At 42.9% G+C, this 18,603-nt stretch overlaps 1 pseudogene; it reads right to left on the bottom strand.

Moving 5' to 3' along the window:
- Window positions 1–8,369: 8,369 nt before the first annotated feature.
- The window catches only part of LOC147709310 (uncharacterized), a 52,023-nt pseudogene continuing 41,789 nt past the window's right edge, over window positions 8,370–18,603 (bottom strand).

Here is an 18,603-nt window from a genome sequence, read left to right as displayed (position 1 = left end):
CCATGTCGTTAAGTTTGTTACCAATGGCTAAGGAACTCTCTCTCTCTCTCTCTAGAGAGAGAGAGATAGTTATATATATATATACATACACACACACACACGCAATACCATGCGATCTGAATGCCATAGGCCATGTATGGATGATAAGGTCTGCCAGACCCCTAATCTCGATCCGGACCTAATTACATTTTTATTCAAATTGGGAAAGGATCCCAGAAAAGGTCTTGAAAGGGCCCTTAAGGCGTGTCAAGATCGCCTTCTGGATGTCCTCGGCCCACTTACCAGAATCCTCGACCTAGCAGAGGAATCACATATTTCAAATACTCCCCTAGACATTAATCTAATTAGAGGCTGGAGCCAGGGGGCGATTCTACTCCTAGGTATCGCAAATTCTGGTCTTAATATAGAGAGAAGAAAGACTATCCTTAACAGGATTAACCCCAAACGTGGTGACCTCGCAGTGAAAGAACCCTCAAACAAACCCAAAGGTCTCCTCTTCATGGAAGACATGATCAAGACAATCGGAAAATATGTTGCCACCTTCACCGCTCTGGATAAAGCCCAGAACAACATGAGAAGAGTCTTCCCTACAAACCTTTTTGGACAGGCCGCTCTTCCGGCCGTGGAAACTTCCGGCCCTTCTCATCCGGTAGAGGAAGAGGTGCCACTGGTAGCGGCTTCTACCCCTCCAACCGACAATTGTATCCACAGAGAGGACGAGGTTCCCTTGGCAGAGGCTTCCCTTCCCGTGGGGCTTCAAACAACAACACTCAAAGTAAGTGCTTTTACTTCTCCTTTCCCTCCCAGGGTCGGGGGGAGACTCAAACTCTTCTATCATGTTTGGAAAAGATTTACGCAAGACCCGTGGATCCTAGAGACAGTCCGGGGATTCAAAATAGACTTTGTAGACATCCCATTTCAGACCATTGCACCCGGGCCTCTGGATCTTCCATTAGAACATCTAGCAATTGTCAAAGAGGAAGTTACCTCTATGCTCAAGAAAGGTGCCATTATCGAGGTACCTTGGACCCAAAGAAAATTTGTAAGTACCCTCTTCTTAGTCGAGAAGAAGGACAAAGGTTGGAGACCAGTGATAAACCTTTGGGAAGTAAACAAATACCTTGTTTATCGTCACTTCAAGATGGAAGGGATCCATCTTCTCAAAGACCTTCTCCTTCAGGGAGATTGGCTGGTCAAATTGCACTTAAAAGACGCCTATTTTACCATCCCTATGGCCAAGGAACATCAACTCTTTCTCCAATTCATTTGGGACGGACACCTCTTTCAATTTCAGGCCCTCCCTTTCGGTCTCTCATCCGCCCCTTGGTGCTTCACCAAGGTCATGAGAACGATCGTATCCATCCTGATAGCAAGAGGTATTCGTCTCATTATCTATTTAGACGACATCCTCATCATGTCTCAAACTCATTCCCAAATATTAGAAGATCTCAAAATCTCCATGAACCTCATAGAGGACCTCGGCTTCATTATAAACAGGGAAAAATCCATTCTTTCCCCCACCAAATATCTAGAGTTCCTAGGTTTCACTGTGGACACCTCCAGTTGTCTCCTCTTACTCCCCAAAAAGAAAATTGCCAAAATTCGGAAAGAGATCAGGATTGCTCTGAGACAGCAATCCCTCTCTCTCCAAGAATTGGCCAGACTCCTTGGTCTACTTTCTTCTTCGATCCAAGCTATCTTCCCAGGTCCTCTAAACTATCGCGCACCCCAGAGAGTGAAAGCCAATGCACTCCGGTCCGGTCTTTGGTTCGGGGACCATGTTTCATTAGATCAACAAGCGAGACTGGAACTCTCTTGGTGGCTGGACAATTTGGACGCATGGAATGGAAGGGCTATCTTCGGCTCGACTCTGGAATTTGTTTTAGAGTCAGACGCCAGCCTTCACGGTTGGGGAGCACGTCTCCTCGACCAAGACACTGGTGGAGTATGGTCCCATTTAGAGTCTACCCACCATATAAACTTAGAAATGACGGCCGGTCTCTATGCCTTAAGGAGTTTCAGACACTCTCTTCAGGGCAGATCCGTTCTTCTGAAAATGGACAACGTATCCGGCAGTCTCTTATATCAACCGACTCGGTGGTACGAGGTCTGCATTCCTATCAGATCTGGCAAAGAAACTCTGGATGTTCTGTTTGGAACACAAAATTTCCTTGAGGGCAGAATATCTTCCTGGGAAATCCAATCTCTCAGCAGATTGGAACTCGAGATTCCTTCAAGATTTCAGCGATTGGAAACTCAATGTAACAGTTTTCAATTCCCTGGCTCATTACTGGGGAGCTTTCAATGTGGACCTTTTCGCCAGCCGGTTGACCTTCCAACTCCCTCAGTATTTCAGCTGGATGCCAGACCCGGGCGCTCTGGCCGTGAACGCTTTTCTCTAGTCTTGGGCTCCTCTCCGCCCTTATGCCTTCACGCCATTCGCAATGATCCAAAGGGTTCTGCAGAAAGTGAGACAAGAACAGTGCTCTCTTATCCTGATAACTCCTTTCTGGCCGTCTCAAGCCTGGTTCCCCACAGCTCTGGAACTTTCTTGCGACGTTCCCTCCCTGATTCCCGCAACTCAAGGCCTCCTTATAAACTCAAACGGAGAAGATCACCACCTGGTTCTTTCAGGAGTTTATACATTCTTGCCTGGAAAGCGTCAGGCAATCTAACCAATTGTCTGGACTTTCGTCATCTGCTCTCTCTCCTTGGAGAATCGTGGGCACCAGGAACTCACTACAGATATAATAACATCTGGAAAAAATGGTCTTGTTGGTGCTTGGAGAGGAACTTGGATCCCGTGGAGGCTCCTATCGTTAATATATAAATTCTTTGGTAGAACTCTTTGACAACGGTCTCCTATAGATCAATCAATTGTTTTAGATCTGCAATTTCAGCAGGACATTCTCTCGTCAACAGTAAGACGTAGGTAAGAAAGTTATCATTTGTAGAGTTCTTAAAAGTATTAGGCTTAAAAGGCTTCCTCGCCCTAAAAACCAATCTGTGTGGGATGTTAAACTTCTGCTTGACCTTTTTTGTTCTTGGCCTGACAATTCTCTTCTTAACAGGAAATGTCTTTCAATTAAGCTTGCCTATCTTTTGTGCCTAGTTTCTTGTCGCAGAGTTTCGCATGTCAAACCTGTGGACATCTCTAATAGATGTTATTACATGTTAGGTGTGAAATTTGAAATCTTTAGGAGAACTAAAACCATGTCTGACTTTATCTTTTATCCACGTTTTGATTTCTGCAAAACACTGTGTAGTTGATTGCATGAAGGAATACGAGTCGAGGATGGCAAATCTTCGTCCTCCTGATGCCAATCAACTTCTTGTTTCCTACGTCAAACCCTTTAAACCCATCTCATCCTGCTCTATCGCCAGGTGGGTTAAATTGGCTATGAACTTTGCTGGTATTGACCTGTCTAAATTTCAAGCTCATTCTCTGAGAAGCGCAATGGCCAGCAAGTCATACTGGTCTGGTGGTAAGTTGGATGCCATCCTTAAGGCTGCTGATTGGTTTAATGCCTCTACCTTTGCCCATCATTATTGTAAACCAATTGAACATGTTTCTGACGTTGTTATTCAAGGCAACCAACATGCATAATGTAGCCTCCTGTCTTGTAATGAAATCGCGATTCTCCTTTTAACATGACCAGAGAATCTGGATTTCATTAAAGACACGGAGGCTAACATTATCCCTCCCTTCCCTCCCTGGAGGAAAAATGTAATCTTTAATTTCTGGAATTAATTTGGTTTACAATGGTTTATGCCTTTATTATCTCATGTTATCCAACTCTTAGTGTTCTACTCTTTTAAAGGATTTTGTGTTCCTTTCTTTATTTTCTCTACTTTTTTTTCCAGACCATTCGAATTGATGGATCTCCATGGATTTTGAGTCCTTGTTTTCAACGTTCACTAATCCCTCGTTCAAGATTACAGATTGATTCTTCGTTTGCAGCTTGATCTGATGTTCGAATGCATTTAAAAGAGGCAGATATTCTCTGGCCCATGCCTTATATTGTTACCATGATGTCGCTTCATTCTTATTCTTAGTCTTTGTGATGTAAGCGGCTGTTTGTGAGTTGCATTAAAGGATTAATGCATAATGTTAGCCTCCGTGTCTTTAATGAAATCCAGATTCTCTGGTCATGTTAATAGGAGAATCGCAATTTACTGCCCCTGGAGTAGCTGGAATGGGTGCCTTAGGAGCTTTGTTGTAGGGGCAGTTCTTATCTACAGTTAAATGTCTCACCTTCTTACAGTTGTTACAATAGGCCTTGTTAGGATCAAAGTTTCTTCCCCTATAGGGCTGAGGGACACAGGGAGTAGTTTGGGACCCACCAACCCACCTTCACAGGTTTTTGGGGCCCTTTGGAAGACTCAGATTTGTTATCTTGGGGATTCTCACCACCTTTCCCCTGGGGAGGTTTTGTGACCACTTTCTTTTGGGTCACCCCCAATGGCTGTCCTTGTCACCCTAGTCTTGACCCAGTGGTCTGCCTTCTTTCCCAATTCTTTGGGAGAAATTAGACCTAGGTCTACCAAATGCTGATGCAACTTTTCATTTGTGCAATTACTCAAAATGTGTTCCTTCATAAACAAATTATAAAGTCCAGTAAAATCATGCACATTGTGTCCAGTTAACCAACCATCCAGTGTCTTTACTGAGTAGTCTACAAAATCTATCCAGGATTGGGTCTGGGTTTTGTGAGTCCCCCTGTACCTAATTCTATACTCCTCAGTAGTGAGTCCAAATCCCTCAATCCGAGTTTTCTTCATGAGGTCTTAGGACCCTGCATCTGGCCCAGGGAGGGTCAGAAGTCTGTCTCTGCAATTACCAGAGAACAGTTCCCAGAGAAGTGCCCCCCAGAGAGGTCTCTTTAGTTGTCTGATATCACAAGCCCTCTCAAAGGATGTGAACCACTTGGTGATGTTATCACGTTCCTCAAATTTAGGCGCAATCCCTTTGGGGATTTTAGGATCATAAGATTGCTCTCTATCCTTGTTATTGGTATTGCTGCCACCAGAGATGGGGGCTAAGCCCATCTCTTTTCTTTCTTTTTCTAGAGCCAGGAGTCTGGTCTCTAGGTGTAATCTCTTGGCCAACTTTGCTAAGAAGATGTCCTCTTCATTAGGACTCTCCCCAATGTATTCCCTGGGGCCCAGTCCACATGTGTGGTTCCCAGGCTCCCAAGGCTGACTCTTGGAGTCAAGGGTACAGAGACCCTTTCTTCCCTAGGAATGATGGGGGGTCGTCAGTATTCTCCTCCTCATCCACTCCGTCTCCCTCTGGCTGGGTATCACCCTGCTCAGAGGGGTGGTCTTTCGCATACTCAGCCAGGAACTCCTGGAACCCTTGTTTGGTTTGATGCAGACCTACAGTTACTTTTTTTAAACTTTGCATAGGGTCCTCAATTCCTTGAAGTCCAAGTGCAAGTAAGGTGTGAGGTTGAGTTCCTCCGCCATGTTTATATTATCTACACTACTAGCTGGGTTCTTTTGAGACATTCTAACCTGATAGTTCTAACCCTCTACCCTAGCTTGCAGTGACTTTTTTATTTTAAAAAAATTCTAATGGGACTTAAGCAAGGCCCTATCAGACTTTTAACTAATTTCAGAATTCTGAAGGCAATTTATGAGTTCTGTTGTGTGATCAGATGGTAACCAAGTAGTCCAACAAATGCAAGTTTGTATCCTACCTCTGATCCACCAATGTGAGAAAGTGGCTCTATATATACTGGACTAGAATGAAGTAAAGTGTGTATAGAGTCCACCAACCCCAGAGGTTAAAGTCAGAACTTACCTTACTCTCCAAAGTGGTAGCTTGGTAGAGCAGTAAGGCAGTACCAGAGGACAGTGTAAAGCATTTGTTGTACACACTCCGTCAGCAAAAGTTTTCACACACTCAAGGACTGAACTCCAGGCCAATTGTTTTTATATCCACAGATATAGTTTAATTTTTAGGATCAGCAGTTATAAAAATATACTTTTTTGGTTATGAGTACTCTCATGCAAATACATTGCAAGGGAGCAACAAAGTTTGTGCACACAATGATTACAGTATTGGTAGTAAAGCAACACAAACCTAAAATACACTCTAGCATTGAGCTCAATGGGTTTTCTACATATAAGTATAGTTGATTACTATATGGATTATTTTGGTAGTTCCAGGACTAGATCTGAGATTCAGTCCTGGGGTCTAAGCTGAAACCAGATCAGCAAAACGTTTTAGTTACTTTAGTGAATTTTCATGAATATAAAGCTGTTTTAAAAGTTCACAATTAGAAACTTTTCATTGTGAATCTGACAGTTATTCAATGGGAGAAAATTCAGGTTGCCGGTAAAGTACGACCGCGTTACTTTTGTAACCCAGCACTGGTCTCCTAGGGCCAGCACTGGGAGCTTAACTCAAAACAGGTAGGTAAGTGCGTTTCAGTATTTCGTTTGATTTTTAAAGAATATTTCCAGTTTTCAAAAGTAGACACTTAGAATGTTAATGTGATAGGGTATTTGTACAAGCGCACGGCTACTTCGAAGAGTGTCCCGGCGCTTAGGAATTTTAAGCAAAAGAACCTAGCAAGAGAGCCCAACGTTCCCTCCTACTCCTACTCCACTTAGATTATTGATGGAACAACCAGGTTTTTAGCTGGCGTCGGAAGCTCAGAAGATCTACTTCTTGTCTTAAAGACAGCGGGAGCCTGTTCCATATTCTGCTCACTACCAACTGGAAGGAGCGTCCGCCCCTCCTGGTCCGGCAGAATTTAGGCACCCGCAAAAGATGTTGGGTAGATGATGTCAGGGCCCTGGCTGGGTAATAGGGCACAATTCTTTTCCTGATATACTTGCCCCACTGTTATTCAGCACCTTAAAGGCCAACACAAGTGCCTTAAAAGCCACTCTGTTTCTTACTGATAACCAGTGGTGTACTTTCAAATGATTTGTCATGTGGGTTCTAGGTCCAGCCATAGAAACTGCTCCAGCGGCTGAATTCTGAACAATCTGAAGACTGTTTAATAAGTACTCAGGAATGCCCAAATAGAGTACATTAACCTAGTCCAGCCTAGACATTATCAAGGCCTGGACCACTGTCTTTCTATGGGCCACTGGTAGCAATGCTAGGAAATCCCTCATCATTTTTAACATCCTAAAACACGTTCCAGCCACTGACTGCACCTGTGTCTTCATAGAGAGATCAGAGTCTAACATCACTCCCAAGTTCTTAACCGTCGTGACGGGGCTAACAGGAGCCGATTGATCCGATGGCCACCATTTCCGCCATTCATCTGCTGGGGTATGACCGAAAAAGATAATTTCCGTTTTAGCGGAATTACAAGATAATTGGTTCTCCCGGAACCAATTGAACACATCACTTAAACATGTATTTGGTTTTCATCAAAGGGCTCCCCTTTTTCATAAGTGAACAGAAGTTGTGAATCATCGGCGTAAGTAAGAACTTTGGCCCCTAAGCTCTCAACCAGCGGCGCCAAAGGAGACCTATAAATATTAAAAAGAGTAGTGCTCAACACTGAGCGCTGGGGCACTCCCACACTCAGTGCAGGGATGTCCACTGTAAAGGGAGGTGTCCAAACCGCCTGCTGACGGTACTCCAAAAAGGAAGAGAACCACCTTAAAGCTGTGCCCCCAATCCCGCATTCCTCCAATCTCTGAAGGAGTCGTCCATGGGGCACGGTATCAAAAGCTGCCGAGAGGTCCAGCAGTATCAAAACTGCTTTACCCCCTCGATCCAGCGTACCTTTGATCTTTTTCTGAGACCTCCAGCAGAGCGGTTTCTGTGCTATAATTAGCCCTGAAACCCGATTGGCTTGGGTGCAGAACATTGGTGTACCTGGATGGCAGGAACCCAGGGCGCGCACAGTCAAAGCACATCAGCAGTTCAGAAAAAAGTGGGAGCATACCAATGCAGGAAAGATGGTTTTTTCTCACAACAGTCTGGAATTTTAAGGGCAAGTTCAAGAGGGTTCTGCTCACTGAAGCTATTCTCAGTCACTCCTTCCAAAATAGCAAATGGTGCCATGTTCTTAGAAATAAAGATGTAATCTATAACTGAACCGTAGCCCTAACCAACAAAGGTATTGGGCTGTTTATGGAGATCTCCCAAAGTTCCACAGTGTTAATTAGGCCAGAGTTACATAGGGTGTTAAAACAGCTTCAGACCCCTACTCTCAGAGGCTTGGGTACATAGAAGGTTATCAGCTTTCAGAAAAGGGTCATGGAATGTAGAATTAAAACCAAGCTTAGCATTGAAAATGGCCACCCTACCACCACCACATAGAAATTATGTGAAAGGCTTAATGAACACGATTTGAGAAGTGATACTACCTTAAACAGAATATCTATTTGATACCCTACATCAAAGACTGCTTCCTAGAAATTGACAAGAAAAAAATGGAACTCATGAAACAACACAATCCACAAAACCTCAATACCATCATGGTTACAAACAATTGGTTTATAAAGTTATAAATGTTATGAACTTTGAGGGTCTAATCAAAGTAACTAAGCCTCCCTACCATTTCTGACCAGGTGAAATGATAGCAGGAATTAAGAAACTTTCAAAGCCATCCCACACAATTTCCTCTGACGTCCAGGTCTCTTGTAGTAATTTAATGTCGAAATAGGTCCTGCTGCTTTGATCAAAATACCAGCGTTTTTCCATCTAATAAACTTTGTGGCAGGCCCATTTTGGGGGACCAAGTCTGTAAAAGAGGGTCCAGCAGGGGCGAGATAGGCCTTTAATAACTTAGTTACGGTCTTAAATGGAACAGGAGTCTATGCAAGTCAATCATTAGATTCAAAGTCCGACAAAGGGGAAAATCGGTTAGAAGTGGGGATCTGGCAATCCCACAGACTGTAGAAGGAAGGCGCAAGAGGCTGTGTTGCATTCTGGTGTAGCAGGGATTCTGCTCCTATACAGAACTGTGCATAGAGACTTGGAACCTCAGTGAATTAGGGTGTGCCAAAACTCACCTCAGCATCCAAAATCCCCTACCAGACTAGCTATCAGTGTCTCATTGGTGCTTACAAAACCCCAATTATTTAGACAACCCAGAACATGAACTTAGAACACCTCAGGTAACGTGGAACACATGAACACTCTTTCGTTATACTAACATATCAATCCAGAACGAGGAGTCAATGAGGACACGTGCAAGTTTGAAATGTTTATTTCTAATGCAGTGTTCTCAAACGCAGTATCTTAGCAAGTACAAGCAAACATATTATAAAGATCAAGGTTAACAGCATAGTTACTATTCCATTAAATACAAAGGGTGAAAGCATGTTAAAGTGCTAAAGGAAACAGGTCTAAATAGAACCTAGGTTTACCCTCCCTAGCTAATATATTATATTATATCTACAGATGTTCTCTTTGGGTTTAGAAGTGCGGGCCCATACCTTTGGGTTCAAAAGAAATGGATCACATCCTCTCCTGCACCAACACTCTGCATATGGATATTCATCAAGTGTGTGTCTTCTGCCTTGCACAGTGCATTATTAATCCCGCCTAAAACCAAAGTTGGCCACATCTGCATGTATATTATGTCTAGCCAATGCGCTGATCAAACTGAACAACAAGCGCTGTGTGAAAATGGCCTTGGAGGCTTCAGCACTCACTGTACAGACATAGCTTACCAAGCCTGGCTGATATTATTTGTTTGGGAGTTAAAACCCATCATTGTAAAAAACACTAGGACCGGCTGGTCCAGTATTTAGAAAACTCATAAGTCATTGAGTTGCTTATATTTTTCCTCCCAACTCTAGTTTCTCTCATTTGTCGTTTGTAATAATTGTTGTTTGTGATGAAACCATTATCATTTTTTTGTAATTTTGTTGTAAATGCTTGATATCAGAATGTTTTCTAATGTGTAAATAATGTTTGTCTTTTAATGTTTGTAGAACGTTTAATTAGCCTTGTAAATATTTGAATTCATTGTCTTTTCCTTCCATGAATTTTTTGAAAACTTGAAAAAGGTATAAAATAATGAACACAAAGTAATGTGGTCTAGGGAAGCGACAATAAATTGGTTTCTTACCCTTCAAAATACGTATTGAGTAATTGTGGTGTGGGCACTGTGTGCTGCTTGTTACTTATATAGGGTCTAGCCCCCACCACGTAAAGGACCTAACCCCTGTTGTTCACAAAAATGGCTGATGTTATAAGCAGTATAACACAAGAAACACAGGGGGTCGACCAGCTTAATACTAGAGCTGTACTGTCAAAACCGAGTCCACAAGATCTCAGAGTGTGTATATCACAAAGACAGTGTGTTTGAGAGAAATAGGTGAACTATACATGCATAGAAGGGACCGTTACATCATAGGGTATTGATAAATGGCTAACCAGTCCAAAACAATTCAGATCGGGTTTCCATCAAACAGACTTAATGATCAGTCATATCATTTGGCCAAACCCTTGTGCATAAAGGTTGATCCCTTGATCATAGGGACAGTACCCGCACCTTATCGCTGTTTTGGGATTTGGTCCACCAACATAAACAAAACGTCCATGATGACTGATCTTTTGATGGTATAAAAGACAAGTGCAACAAAACAAATAGTGAAATCAAAATAGGATGGGATGCCCTCTTTCTGACAACTTTATTCTGCGGACAAGACACACCTCCTAATTAAAAACCAGAACAGTGCAAAAAAGACAGTAACAGATATCTGCCTAAAAAAGGGCCAACATGTTTCTGCCTAATGGGTGTAAATCCCTTGGCATTCATCAGGGCCTCTGCTCTTATAATAGTTACACTCCTAGTAGTGAAATAAACAGGATCACCACCATCACCAAAGAAATAAAGATAAAGATAAACCTGGTTAGATACGGTACAACCTGTAGTAACTACAGACTTTCACCCTCCGAATCACTTTGGCTACAGTGAATTTCCTTAATGGTAGGGGAAAGGACCTCAGATGCAAGCTTGTGGCACCGACGGATAGTGCGGGGCCTCCTATACCTGTGCAGAGTCCATGTGAGGTGAGGTCCTTTCCCCCTACCATTAAGGAAATTCACTGTAGCCAAAGTGAGTCGGCACTGTTCTGGTTTTTAATTAGGAGGTTTCTTGTCCGCAGAATAAAGTTGTCAGAAAGAGGGCATCCCATCCTATTTTAATTTCACTATTTGTTTTGTTGCACTTGTCTTTTATACCATCAAAAGATCATGGATGTTTTGTTTATGTTGGTGGACCAAATCCCAAAACAGCGATAAGGTGCGGCTACTGTCCCTATGATCAAGGGATCAACCTTTATGCACAAGGGTTTGGCCAAATGATATGACTGATCATTAAGTCTGTTTGATGGAAACCCGATCTGAATTGTTTTGGACTGGTTAGCCATTTATCAATACCCTATGATGTAACGGTCCCTTCTATGCATGTATAGTTCACCTATTTCTCTCTTTTTTTTCTCTCAAACACACTGTCTTTGTGATATACACACTCTGAGATCTTGTGGACTCGGTTTTGAGAGTACAGCTCTAGTATTAAGCTGGTAGACCCCCTGTGTTTCTTGTGTTATACACTAAGGAGGAGCTGGGGATATGATCAGGTGTGGGTCTCTAAAAATTATATATCCCTTGGACCCTTTTTTCAAATTTTTGTGGTTATTGTCTGATATTATAAGCAGACATGTTATTCTCGTGTAACGCAAAATATTTCAACTAGGCGAAAAGCTTTAATAACAAAATGTGTCGTGTGCAGAGGCTGCGAAAAGGAAAATGGCATTTAACTTCTAACAAGCTCATGCTAACATAACACAGTGCAAAGGGAAACCCAAACCGCCTGACACCCTCCCTTTGATCCGAGCATGGATAGGACAGAATTAAAGGGGCAAATTTAGGAATGCAGAGTTCAAGATCGATAGTTCGAATACAAGTCTCCAATTTGATACCTCAGAACAGAGATAAAAAAGAAAAATAATTGTGATGAAAGGGGAAAAAAGAATTTCTCATCCTTTGAACATTGACAAAGTCAATAGGTTAGGGCACCAAAAAAATTGTGTGTAAAAGAATTCAATCATCCAATGAAAAAGTCTCGATCAAGGAAGCCAAACTGCAAATACATCTCATCCTAATACTGAATATGCAAAATATGCAGCAATAGCCTCCAGCAGGAAGTCACTGTTATCATCCGAAAATAACTTGGCCATCCAATTTAATAAAGGAAAAGAACATACATGTTCTTCAATTACCGGAGCCTCTTGCACCATCAGAGGACAACTCAGTGGGTTCTCGAGGAAGCTGCGAGCCAAGAAATCTTGCGCCGCTGCGAACACATTCCAACGTCCCAGTACTCCATGCATCACTGCAAAGGCCATAATCCCTCCATCAGAACAAAGCAATTCATGAGCAACTAAGGGGCTCATGAGCTGAATATAATCCGCATCGGGAGACACCACATTGCAGAGACACAAATCCAGGGCCCATTCGAAGTCGCAACTCAGGCAATGGAAAACAGGCTGAACGCATGTTAAGTAGGAAAATCGAAATGATAATCCATAAGCTGCACTCAGCGTGGCAAGAGGCAGCGCACCATAGTACTCAAGCAACCGGACGCGAAGAAGCCCTAGCTGAGAAAGCCCGTCTTGTAACACAGGATGTGCATCCATTTTGAAATAGACAGAACAATATAAGCACGCCAGCAGCAAGAGCCAGTAGTAAGGGAAATCCACCAAACAGGGTGGAGAAAATAGAATGAAAGAAAGCTGGAATGACTCCGAAAATCTTTTGAGAGGATGTCACTAAGCCACTGCTCACAACTTTAAAAAAGTAAACCAGCCCCGAAGTAGAGGATGCATTGAAAATAGTATGAATCAATTCCCCGAAGTGCAAGGGCAAATCCGTATTTAATAAGGCATGCACCTCTGTGCGGGTGTTAGCCTCATGAAGGACAAATGTTTCACAAACAGATGTGAGGGCAACTTCTTTTTGGGACAATAGAGCTCTTATTCGACTCATTTTACTGAACTCTGCTTTCAAGGTCGGAATCTTAGGCCAGATGGAAACATCAAGTTTCCCATGCGGGGTTGGATACATTACATTCTTGCAACAAACTACACGTTCACTGACTGTAACAACATAAGCGATCCCTTTTATTAACCCACAACAATCATCATTGTTTAAAAGTAAATAACTCCTGTTAGCCAGCAATGTAAATGTGGGAACTATTGCAGGGACGGGTGCACCTTTCAAAACACAGGCTAAATTAGGCTTGTTTTGGTTGCAAGAGCCATGTATTTGGATATGTCGACACATTAAAGAATGATCCGGTGTTTCAGTGCATTTCTCACCATTCAAATAAACTTCTCTACCTTCCCTAAGGCATCTATATGTAAGAGGAAGCGACCAGGCTTCATGGAGATAAGAACTTCCAAGAGGCTCGTATCTGCCAATGGCAAAGTATTTTACACAATTTTTAAATTCAAATAAAGGAAAAGGCAGAGTTATTAAACCGTGAATAAGCCATGTAGCAGCATTGCATTCTGCCACAGAAAATGGTAAAGGCTCCAACCTCTCAATGTGCAACATGGAAAAAGAAGCATCCTTCATTGACAGTAAGCGTTGTTTCTCAGCCTAATTAAAAGGGGCAAATAAGGATGACGTATTCATGTAATGCCACAGCACTTTTCCTGCCTTAAGGGTCTGTAATGTCCATGCAAATTGCATAATGGAACGCAACTGATTCTGACCGTGGTACAAAGCAGACACTTCATCTTGCACAATATGTACAACAGAGGACACAATATTATCTAACGTGTAAATGCGGGAAGAGAGCGTGGTAATGCTATTATCTACAACTGCTAGCACTTTTTCTAAATTAGCTTGATCTATAGCTCTAAGGCCGGTAGCCGCCTCAACCTGGGAAGCTTTCCAGATTTCGTTATAAACCGCATATATCCATCTTTTAGATCTACCTTTAGCCGGGCCTTTAATAAAATCATTCAGATCAACATCATCAGTCAGTTTAGATTAATGCAGTTTAACTGATGCCAAGGTAGACTGTCTGAGCCAGTTCTGACACAATTTGCCTACAGAAAAGGTAGTCACAGAATGGCCACTTTCAAAACGGGGATCTACCCTGACCTGTGTAAAGCCATGAGCTAAACCCAGAAAACGATGCTGGCATGAATCAGCACTTATGTGCCAGAGCAACCAGCCTTCGGGATCCAAACTGGATATGTTAAAGGAGGAATTCAATAACCGAGTTTGTAACTCTCTCATGGAAAATTTAGTAAAATTACCCCAACCGGAATATTCCTCTGAATCAGGAAAAGGAGCATTTAATCTTTTAGGAGTAGCCAATCCAAAGCATGTTGTCTGTGAAATTGTAGAATTCAAAAGCAACATATGGTTCGGGATGAGGCAAGCACGGTGCAAAGCCTCAGTGCCTTGCACTTGCCAGCTTTTAGAACCCCAAACTGAATTAAGGTCAATTGTATCCTTCCACAACTCGTAGCCCCCAACAGCCAACTGGTTGAGAAAGGACTTCGAATACAACAATTTAGTATCTGTAAGTCTATCTTTGGAAATTGACTTTTCAGCCATTTTAAAATAAAAGGCCTTCGGATTAGATTGATTATAATCTGTAAAGTAAGTGAACCTTTTTAAAAAGGTAGCAGAACTGCCTTGGATAGGAGCAGGATAGTGTTCCCACTGGGTGTAAATAACAGTGAGCCTCCTGGTATTAGTTTTATGTAGGTAGTGATTGCCAAAATGTTGATAACAATACACATCACCATAATTAGCAGACTCCAAGTACAAATCTTCAGCATCAAAGGCAGCATAATATTTCAAATCAGAAAACAATGATTCTACGGCCTGAACATCCTAATCATCAGAACATATATTTTGTTTAACTACATCCCCCATTGACACTCTAAGCACATTAGGGGCATTTATAACCTCAGTGGGCCCATGAATTTGAAATAGAACAGCATCCCAAACTATCCCATCTAAGACTGGCCAAGCAGTGATGTTAAAAAAAGCCAAGTCTCTCTGCACTCTGTGTGAAGAGGAATGGGGAGCCAATGTTCCATTAATATGTCGAATGCAAGTTCTCTCCTAGACATAGTGTCCATTGACGAGACGGAAAAAATAAAACACAAAACCAATTGACATAAAAAGGTAAATTTAAAATAGCACCATCCAAATATAAGTCCAAGGGGGAATTAAAAAATGTTTTTTAAACAGTCTTGCTAAAACAGAAAATTTCGAGGGCTTTTTAGATGTGTGGGAAACAGTGTCAAATGAAAATCTGGATTCTGTAGCCAAGCGAGTTTGCAAATCAGGCATCGATAAGTCAGTTGGGTAAGTATAGTCAGTGTCATCATGTTGAGTACCATGCAGTATATTCAATAAAGGACTGGAAACTGCAGCCATCTTGAGAGCAATATCAGCTACAGGACCGGAAACCGGAGCCAAAACAGAATTTCTCAAAATCAAGACATGAGACTGCTGGTGTCATACTAAGAAGAATCGGCCACTTTGTGTATCTTGACATTGTCAATGGAGATATACCTGTTCTCCTTACGACCTGGAAGTGGTGGTAAAGTGACTGTTCTTGTGCCCTTCACTCCAAGCACTGGAACTGGACCTCGATACGAGGGACCAAATTCTTTCTTGTTCTCTATCTTCTCACGAACCAGTTCTCCAACTTTGGGTAGCCAGCCAACTACTGGGATCTGCAACGCATTATCCGAGGTGAAGGGCAAATGTTCCTTTGTAAGGCTGTCTCTGGTCTTTTGTAGATCCTGTAAAGCATTGCAATGTTCATCTACATCAAAGGAGGCAGCTTGAGCCACCGAGTCTAGACCGTCAAGGTCCGGGACATACATCTTGTTCCCAAAGAGCATTTCGTATGGGGTCCGCCCACCCAGAGACCTTCTAGGGAGATTATTAAGCGCACGCTGCATGCCATTGAGATGGGCCAGCCAGTTCCTGCCAGTGCCTATAACTCGAGCCGTCAAAGACTGCTTTAAATCTCCGTTCATTCATTCCACAACACTATTACCCTCAGGTCTGTATGGAGACGAAAACTTGACTTTGACCCCCAACAAATTCATGACATCCTTATACGCCTTAGAGGCAGGCGAAAGCCGGACCCTGATCCGAATGGAAGGTACTACAGGCAAAAATCCCTACAAAGATACGCAAGTCTCTTATCACAGTCCGTGAATCAGCGCTGCGGTACGGCCAGACCCACACAAAGCGTGTGCATGAATCAACTGCTACTAAGATGTACTTATACGCAGAATCAGAAGAAAAAGGACCGCAGTGATCTAAATAAACACATCCAAGAGGTTTATTAGAAATGAACAACTGTGTCTGGGGCGGACGCGCAGCAGTTGAAGGCTTAATCTGCTGGCAAATGTCACATTGAAAGACATAATCACGCGTCTGTTTGTACAGTCCCCGCCACCAGAAACGTTGTAACTGAGCCACTGTAGCCGAAGTGCCCCCATGCGCAGACGCAACACCTTCATGGGCTGCAGTAATCAGAGTAGGCCTTTGGTCCGCGTTGGGAAGCAATCTCTCACCAACGTCAGGAATTTTCACATAAGGAACTTTATCAGAACTTAAGTGGTATGTATACTTCGAAGGGAATCCTTTTGGATATTTACTTCCCTTCTCAGTTGCAGCAACAGCTGCCAAGATATCATCATCCATCTTACTTTTAGAACGTGTAACTGCTGAAACCAAATACGTCGATACCGCTGATTTTGCTGCCTCATCGGCAAGCGAATTGCCAACAGCGTGGACTCCCATGCGCTGATGACCGAGAGTATGAATCACAAACACGAGGGGCAACTGCTCTTTAAGCTCAGCCACTCGGACCCAGATCATTTTATGTTTTATTGTGCTACCCTTGGAATCACTAAAATCATTCTGAATCCAAAAGAACAGGTTTTCATTGTAAGAATGGACACAGTAGTAAGAATCACTCACAATTAGAGTTGTCACACTAGGATCATCGTACTCTAATGCAAGCATCAAAGCACGAAGCTCTGCCAATTATGCGGTGCAGTCCCCAAGAGGCTGCGTGTGCACGACTCTGGACTTGAACTCATCATTCACCATGGCACCTACCACAATAGCGCAAGCGGAAACGTATGTGTGTTTAGACCCATGCGCAACCTGCGCCGAACCATCAGTGTATATGATGCAATGAAAGTCCTCCAAAGGCCGCATAGCCAAAGGAGCAGGATGAACAAATTCATACTGCAAAAACTCCTGCAACTGTAAGGAGGCATCAAAAACAAACGTGACATCCGGAAACGTCAATGATGCTGCCCATTGTATCCACCGGGGGTGCAAAGCTTTAGGATTTGGCACACTGGCTTTCGTTTCTGCCTCTAATGTAGGAAGCGGGGTAACAACCAACATGTGTTTTCCCTGCGACAGTGCATGTTCCTTAAGAATCGCTATTTGCACTGCTGTCAAAACCTTTTCCACAGAGGAAAACCGCATTTCAGCTGAAGTGTACAAGTGTGACTTGTCAGCAATAGGTACTGTGTCACCTTCGTTAAAAGTTAGGTACGTGAAGCCCGACACCCCAGGGATGATTCTAATCACCAGGTTGGTGTGGTTATCACGAGTCAGTAAGAATTTAGATTCTAGAAGATCAGCCTGCAATGATTTTAAGTTAGCTGAATGTTCTGGCAGCCATCACAATTTGGTAAAATTTGGTTGTATCAAAGCATTGCAAAGGCTAGATACGCTGGGCATATTCGGGAATATATGTATGGCCGAAATTCAAAAAAACCAGAAAGGACTAATTTTTTCAGAGTTGTAGGAGCGCGCAGTTGTGCGCATTTCTCCAAGAAGTGAGGAGCCAATCCTCGGCCTCCATTGTTGAGCTCATAGCCCAGGAACAACACTGTGTACTCCGCAATGTGTGACTTTGCAAAGTTGAATTTGTAACTAAAGTCCGCAAAGTTACAAATTATACGGTCAACTCGACACAGATGCGCCCAAAGCTCGTCATCTGTGAGATAAATGTCATCCACATATGAACACGCATCTGTGTCTATTCTCTCCAAGAGAGACACAATACGGGCAGCAAACACGCCTGGATTATTCTTATAGCCCATAGGTAAACGTCGATACTGGCCCTGTTTGCTGCCACAGGTAAAACTGGTCCACTGGGAACTCAGTCCGTCCAAATTGTGGGCAAAAAAAACGTTGGAAATGTCAAGTGTGGTTTTAAAACGTTTCCGCACGAGACTATCAACTAAAGCAGAGCTGTGCGTATTCTATACTGCACAGGTACGGCAATGCGAGTTCAAATGCCGGTATTCCAATACCAAACGATATGAACCGTCCGGCTTGGTCACAGTAAAAAGAGGGTTATTCATCGGTGACACACAAGTTTCAATCACTCCTTGATATTCCAATTGTTCAAGTATTTCCGCGACGGAAGCCTTAGCTTCTCGTCGGATGGGATATTGAGGTTGAGGCTGTGGCATAGACCGTAAAGGAATCTCGTGGTGTGGAGAAAATTTATCGCAACCACACTGTGTACGGTACAAAGCCGGCGCAAGAGCCTTAGCCCACTCTTCTGCAAAATTCAGCGCATGCTCTTT

Source organism: Lissotriton vulgaris, chromosome 6 (assembly GCF_964263255.1).
Source record: "Lissotriton vulgaris chromosome 6, aLisVul1.2, whole genome shotgun sequence".
NCBI lineage: Eukaryota > Metazoa > Chordata > Amphibia > Caudata > Salamandridae > Lissotriton > Lissotriton vulgaris.
The sequence above is the reverse complement of the archived record's forward strand: the minus strand, read 5'-3'. Positions and strand labels throughout refer to the sequence as shown.